Below are 6579 nucleotides of genomic sequence, written 5' to 3'. Positions count from 1 at the left end.
TAAATGCCAAGTATTGGAATTGCTGGGTCATAGAGGAGCTCTATGTTTCGTCTTTTGAGGAACTGCCATACTGCTTTCCATAGTGGTTGAACGAGTTTGCACTCCCACCAACAGATCAGAAGTTTTACTTCCGGACATTTTCATCTAACCAGTGGTTTCTGCTCCATGCAGGCAGCACACACATTTGTATGCAGGTTCATCTCTCCACTGAGTTTCAGGCTTTTAATGCATATTTTTACTTGGAAGGCTGAAAGTCCTGTAAACCAGTATGTCCAGAATTGAATGCAAAATCTTCCTAACTGCTCCTCGGCACTCCTCCTTATCACAGACCCATCTTGTCCTGTTCTGAGTCAGCAAATGGTACCATCATCCATCCAATTATAAAAGCCAGGAACCTCTGTAGGAATCTGACACCACATGCCCTTCTCCTTTATCTGCCCCTTATTCAACACACCATTGTGCTCTGCTCCTTTTACTCCCTAAATAACTCATCAATCTATTTTCCTCAGACCTACTCTATACATACTGAGCCAAGAAAGCAGCACACTAGTCAATTACCACTGGTTCCCGGCCTGCAATCCTAGCTACACAGAAGCTGAAATCTCAGCATCATAGTTCAAAGCCAGCCAGGGCAGAAAAAAAATCTGTGAGATTCTTTTCTCCAATTAAACACCAAAAAGAAAAGGCCAAAAGTGGAGTTGTGGATTGAGTGGTAGAGTACCAGCATTGAGTGAAAAAAAAAGTATAATCTGTTTAAGCCCACATACATGGATGTGCATGCACACACACACACACACACACACACACACACACACACACACACACACACAGAGGCCATAACTCCTCTCCCTCTCCCTTTACTCCTCAATAAACTGACCAAGCATATGATAGGCCAAAAAAACTTTCCAATCAAATTTAATCCTCTCTTTCTTTCTCTGTCCCTCTCATTCTGTGTCTCTCCTCTTCTCTCCTCTTCTCTCTCTCTCTCTCTCTCTCTCTCTCTCTCTCTCTTTCTCAGTTATACTTAGTATCTGTAACTGTCATATTATCTTGATTTTACCACATGCCATTTGTATGGGTTAGGCACAGTCTAATTTTTCAGTTTCATATCAATGTCTGGCTCAGCTGCACTGCAGTCACAATGCTTTGCCCCCTAAGCATTTGTCTTGAGGACCCTGCATGAGTTCATATGTTTTCTATCCAGCGCTATCTCTAGAACACTTCAGTTGTCCAACCATTTCTAAAGTTGTCTTGCAAACTTTTATTTACTTGAGAATTATCTTATTTCTGTTCATTCCCTCCACGAGAGTCACGAGACAGAGGAACATCCTAGATGGCAACTTCTGATATCCACACCTGTATACCTTGACTCAAAGAGTTGCTATGTGACATGGAACATGATGTGTTCCTGGAGCTGTCTGTTGTTGCTGCAGCTGGAATCACTTATTCCACATGGAGTAGATTTCAAAGAGATATTTGAGAATGAATGAATGAGACTAATTCAATGGGATCTACTAATTAAGGGACAGATTGATAAAAGTAGAAGTTTTTATTGTTGAGTTTCTCTCTCAAGTCATTAAAGGAGACTATAATGAGTTAAGTTTGAGAAGAAGAGGACAGGTTTATTTTTGCATGTCATTTTTGCTGTATAGATGCAGATACCTGGTCTTCAGAGAGTTTTGGGCTCAGGAAGTTGGAACACAGATTTTTGAGTCATTAGAAGACAAGGGATGCTGGGATTTGAACATGGTTTGAGTGTGCCCTCAAGGTTCATATCCTGGATGTTTGGGTCTCAGTGTAGCAGGGTTGACAGATGGTAGTTGGGTTAGGAGGTAGGGATGAAGGGAAGATAGTTAGATGACAAGTACACTGCCCTCAGATGGGCTTAATGCTTGTCACTGGGGTGACTTAATCTCCACAAGAGAGGATTGTTATAAATCCAGGCCATGCCACTCTTAATTCCTTCTGAGTGTGTAACCAATTCCTTTCAATTTCTCTCCATATTCTGACAGAACCAGCAATTCTCACCAGAGCCCAAACAGTTGCAGCTGCTCCATTCTGGACTTTCCCAAAGCATAAGATAAATAAAACTTGTGTGTGTGTGTGTGTGTGTGTGTGTGTGTGTGTGTGTGTGTGTGTGTACTCGGGTTTGAACTAAGAGCCTTGCACGCTCACTTGGCTTTTTCTGTTCAAAGCCAGTGCTCTATTATTTGAGCCATATAGCTACTTCTAGATTTTTGCTGGTTCATTGAAGATAAGCATATGAGAATTGTCCACCAGGACTATCTTCAAATATTATCCTCGGATTTTAGTCTTCTGAGCAGCTAAGATGACAGCCATGAGCCACCAGTACCCAGCCCTAACTATACTTTTTTAAAAAATAAACTTTCCCAGCCTCTGTTGTTTTGTTATAGAAACCCCAAATAAATGAACGTGGATAGTATTTTTATTGATATATGTGGATACAAATTTCCTTAGTGGAGGAGAAAGTGTGTGTAAGATAAGAGGAGGATCAAAGACAAGAACCTAGCAGCTACCCGAAGATTCAGAATATTATCTTGCAAAAGACAAGGCAGGAGAAAGGTCTAAAGAATGATATGAGCAACAATATGAAACATTTCAAATTTGTGTTGAGTCAAGAGGAAAATTTAGGTTCTAGTCCTATACCTCAGCCACACGAGATCAGTAGGAACTTCTGAGAGAACAGAATGATAGTTCATTAAAGGACAGAGGAGGCACTTTGTGTCCTTTTTTCTTTTTAGCAGTTAGGGAGCTTGAACTCGCGCCTGTGTTTTGTCCCTGTGTTTTTTGTTCAAGGCTGTACTCTACCACTTGAGGCACAGCTTCACTTTCAGCTTTTTAGTGGTTAATTGGAGTTCAGAATTTCACAGGGGCTTTTCTGCCCAGGCTGGCTTTGAACTGTGATCTTCAGATCTCAGCCTCCTGAGTAGCTAGAATTATAAGTGTAAGCCACTGACGCTTAGCAGATAGGGAACATTTCATAGAAAGACAAAGTCTGCAGCTTTTTGACTAAGTGAGGTCCCAAATCCCACGACCTGAGAAATCTGAGTGATGAGTACAGATGGTATAAGGTAAAGGTACAAAGATTTCCAGAAGGAAGGCGAAGGAACTCATGATTACAGTCATACTAATATGGACCAGTTGTCTTTTTTTTCTTTTGTAGTTTTGATCATTGTTGATTTTATATTCGTTTTTTAAAAATATATTTTGATTTTTAAATATTTATACAGAGAAGCTGCCATTCAATCCAGCAGTTTATACAGTGCATCTTGCACAATTTGATTATATTCTCCCATTGCTCCCACTCCTACCCTTTCTCACACTTTTCTTAATTTTGTAGGGCATGCATTGAGTTTTATGATTGAATTATCCCCCTTCTCTCTTGATTTGTCTACCCTTCCCCTTGGTCCCATCCCCCATTTGTCAAGTACCCATTTTCTAGTGTATATTTTGCTTGACTGCAAGTTAGTCTGTCTGTGGAATTACAATATTTAAATTCTCCCTGGAATTTCACATATTCCAGTTAATACATTTGTGTACCCTTTCCTACTACCCCAAAGTGTTTATTCATGTGTTTATAAATTAATTCTAGCATTGACATATGAGAGAAAATAAGTATTCTTTGCCCCTGGGCCTTACATCACTTAACATGATTTTTTCCCCAGGTTCTTTCATTTCTTTGCAAATGATGCAATATTGTTCTAATGGACCAGTAATTTATCACAGAGATGGTGAGAATATGAGCAGTGGTCTGACAGGGTCTCTCTTAACCTTCCAGGGGATAGGAGGGGCCGGGAGAGACCGAGAGAGGAGGGGGAGGGGGAGAGATCAGGAGAACGAAGTAGGAGGAAATATTTTGAGTCTGACTGAAAGCTCCAGGAAGAAGATTGAGTTCAAACATGTGTAGTGGGTTTTATGTAGCAGCCTCTGAATTCCCAAAGCAGCAAAGGGGAAAACAGGTGGTTGTATTAACACAGGCCTGGCATCATCAGAGCTGGTTCGGAAAAAGATTAAGGGATCAGGGAAGCTGAGGGAGTTGGTAAACACGTAGTTAAAATGATTGACAACAGTAACCAGTTGTCAGGAGGTAATAAAGCTGGGTGCAGGTTGGCAGGCTGGAAAGATAAACCAAGGCAGTGAACCTGGAGTTGCTCAGAAGGTGGTTTCCATTAGCATAGGAGTACTAGGACAAGTGAAGGAAGACTCTTGAGTCAGAAGTTGATAGGTTAAACTGGAGATTTCAAGGAAATAGGCAAAATGTAGAACCAGTAAAAAAATAAATAAATAATGTGAAATAACTTTGATGTGAGACACACTTGTGTGTGAATCCTTGCCTCTTTTTGTGATGAGCTGTGTGAACTTGGAGCTCAATTACTTAATCTGAAAAATAGAGATAATAATAGCTCCTATGTCAAAAGCTTGGGGTGAGAATTAAATGGCAAGCAGTTACTTCCAGCTAGAAGATGAGCAGCTCTGTAGGAGTGGGTGGATATTGATACTCGCATTTTAGGAAGTTCATGATAGACCTCAGGGTGTGGCTATAAGTGCAGGCTGCTGAAAGTGTGCAGAAGTGCAAGAATTTGTAATGGAGAAAATTGAGAACTGAGAGCACAATATCAGCATGGACCAACCTATGGCTATTGTGGAAGATAACATCCTAACCTTGTCTTTATTATGAACGTGGCTCTAAGGCTTAGCATGTGGAAATGTTGGTCTTGACCTTCCTTACCTTACAATGGGTGCCCAGGAAGGCAATCCTAGATCCAACCCACTTGAGACCTTCCAGGCCTGAAGGTACCTATATGACCTGGCTCAGAGTAAACCCACTGTATTTGACAAGGCATCGTTTACTTAAAAGGATGCTCTGGTTTTAGTGCCACCACCTTTATTGTGATTATTTTGTTTCTGTTTTAGCCAAATCTGCTTGAAATTAGGAGAGAAACAATAGAGGCCAGTTGATTGTATTTTCTTTTGTTCATTCTTTTCTTGTTTACTTGGTGCCAAAGCCACTTTGATTTGGAGAAAGCATTATTCCATTAGTGTCCACGTGAGCATTCAGCACTCTGTATCCACCGGGGACCTACATAGACTTAACTGTGACTCCAGGGGCATCCCCAGAAGTATGTAGCCCCCATATGTTATACTTGGTGACACAGAATCTCTGGTACCTGCCAGATGGCACTCATAGGGCCTTGATGCTGTTGTAATCGTATTGCAGTCTATGAGTCTGGTTACTTCCAAGCAGACCAGAAGACATGGAATTGAAATTGTTCTGGTTCCTAGTTACAGAGAAGACACCAGCAGTTAGTAATTGTCTACTCTGTAGGAGGTACGATCCTACATTCCCATTGGTAATTAGTCATGTAATCACCACAGCCTCTCCGGGAAGTAGAACTCGACCTGAAGAAGTCCACAGCTCTGTTAGGGAAGCGAAGGCCTTGCATATTCTTCATCTGCAGGTGTGCTTTCTCCTGGCATATGGATTCTCTCAGGAATGGTTTTTCAGCATTTACTGTGAAATTTGAACAAATTACATAGGGAGAATGTAGTAAGACCTTGAGCAAACATTTATGTGTGGAATATCCAATAAGAATATGAGACCCTGGCCTATCAGAATAGAGCACTGAGCATTCATAAGCAAAAAGTCTATGAGGAGGAAAGTATAATAAATCACCAGGGCTGCGGGTGTCTCCAGTTTCCAAGACCTTCTAATGTAAAGGAACCATAAAGGGGGAAAGAAGCATCCAGACAAAATTTCAAGATAGTATATAAATGACATCACGTAAGGTTTGTCCCTATGCTTGCTTTGTTCTCTTACCAAAATGGCTTCTAGGTTTATTCATGCTGTTACAAATAACAAGATTTCTTTCCTTATAAGGCTAAATAGTATGCAATCATGTATTTGTGTATGCATAGACAGACAGACAGACAGATACACACATTTTCTTTGTCCATTCATCCATCAATGTGTGTGTGTGTGTGCTTACTGGGTCTTAAATACAGTGCCAAAGCACTATCCCTCCCTTACCTTTTTCCACTCCACTTCTTGCTTTTTGTTGATTATTTGAACAAAGGATTCACACAGACTTTTCTGCCTGTGCTAGCTTTGATCCATGATCTCAGATCTCAGTCTGCTAAGTAGCTAAGATTGCAGACATGCCACCAGCACCTGTCACTTCAGTTATATCATAATAAGATCAAAGAGTAAGTTCTTTCCGTTGGGAATCCAACAGGAATTAGTATGTTCTAGTGGTAGGAGATAGCAGCTAACTTTGTCTTCATGTTAAACAACCTTAAATGGGCAGATGAGACCCTGGGAAGTCACAGTCATGGTTTTAGGATAGAATGTGTGGGAGTTGCAGACATTTTTCCTGGCCAGAAGACATAGCTCATCGAGTTAATTGATAGGGTCAAATTCCTCTCAGCAAGGCCCTATCAAGAACAAATGATAGTTAAGTCCAGGGTGGAATCGAAGGTAAGCATCAGGAAAGTCCAGGAAGTATCTGAGAGGTCCTTCAGGATATAATGAGATGGAAATAAGCATCAATATGGTTTCCA

The 6579-nt window shown here is 40.9% G+C and overlaps 1 long non-coding RNA gene across 1 annotated transcript; it reads right to left on the bottom strand.

The window, feature by feature from the left end:
• Positions 1 to 4889: 4889 nt before the first annotated feature.
• LOC150039913 (uncharacterized) lies at positions 4890 to 5527 on the bottom strand. The gene is made up of 2 exons (XR_016534184.1): positions 5393 to 5527; positions 4890 to 5300 (listed from the first exon to the last, which is right to left on the bottom strand). It is a non-coding gene; the product is annotated as an uncharacterized LOC150039913 (long non-coding RNA).
• Positions 5528 to 6579: the final 1052 nt, after the last annotated feature.

Source organism: Megascapheus bottae, unplaced genomic scaffold (assembly GCF_031878675.1).
Source record: "Megascapheus bottae isolate mThoBot1 unplaced genomic scaffold, mThoBot2.hap1 HAP1_SCAFFOLD_81, whole genome shotgun sequence".
NCBI classification, from domain to species: Eukaryota; Metazoa; Chordata; class Mammalia; order Rodentia; family Geomyidae; genus Megascapheus; species Megascapheus bottae.
The sequence above is the reverse complement of the archived record's forward strand: the minus strand, read 5'-3'. Positions and strand labels throughout refer to the sequence as shown.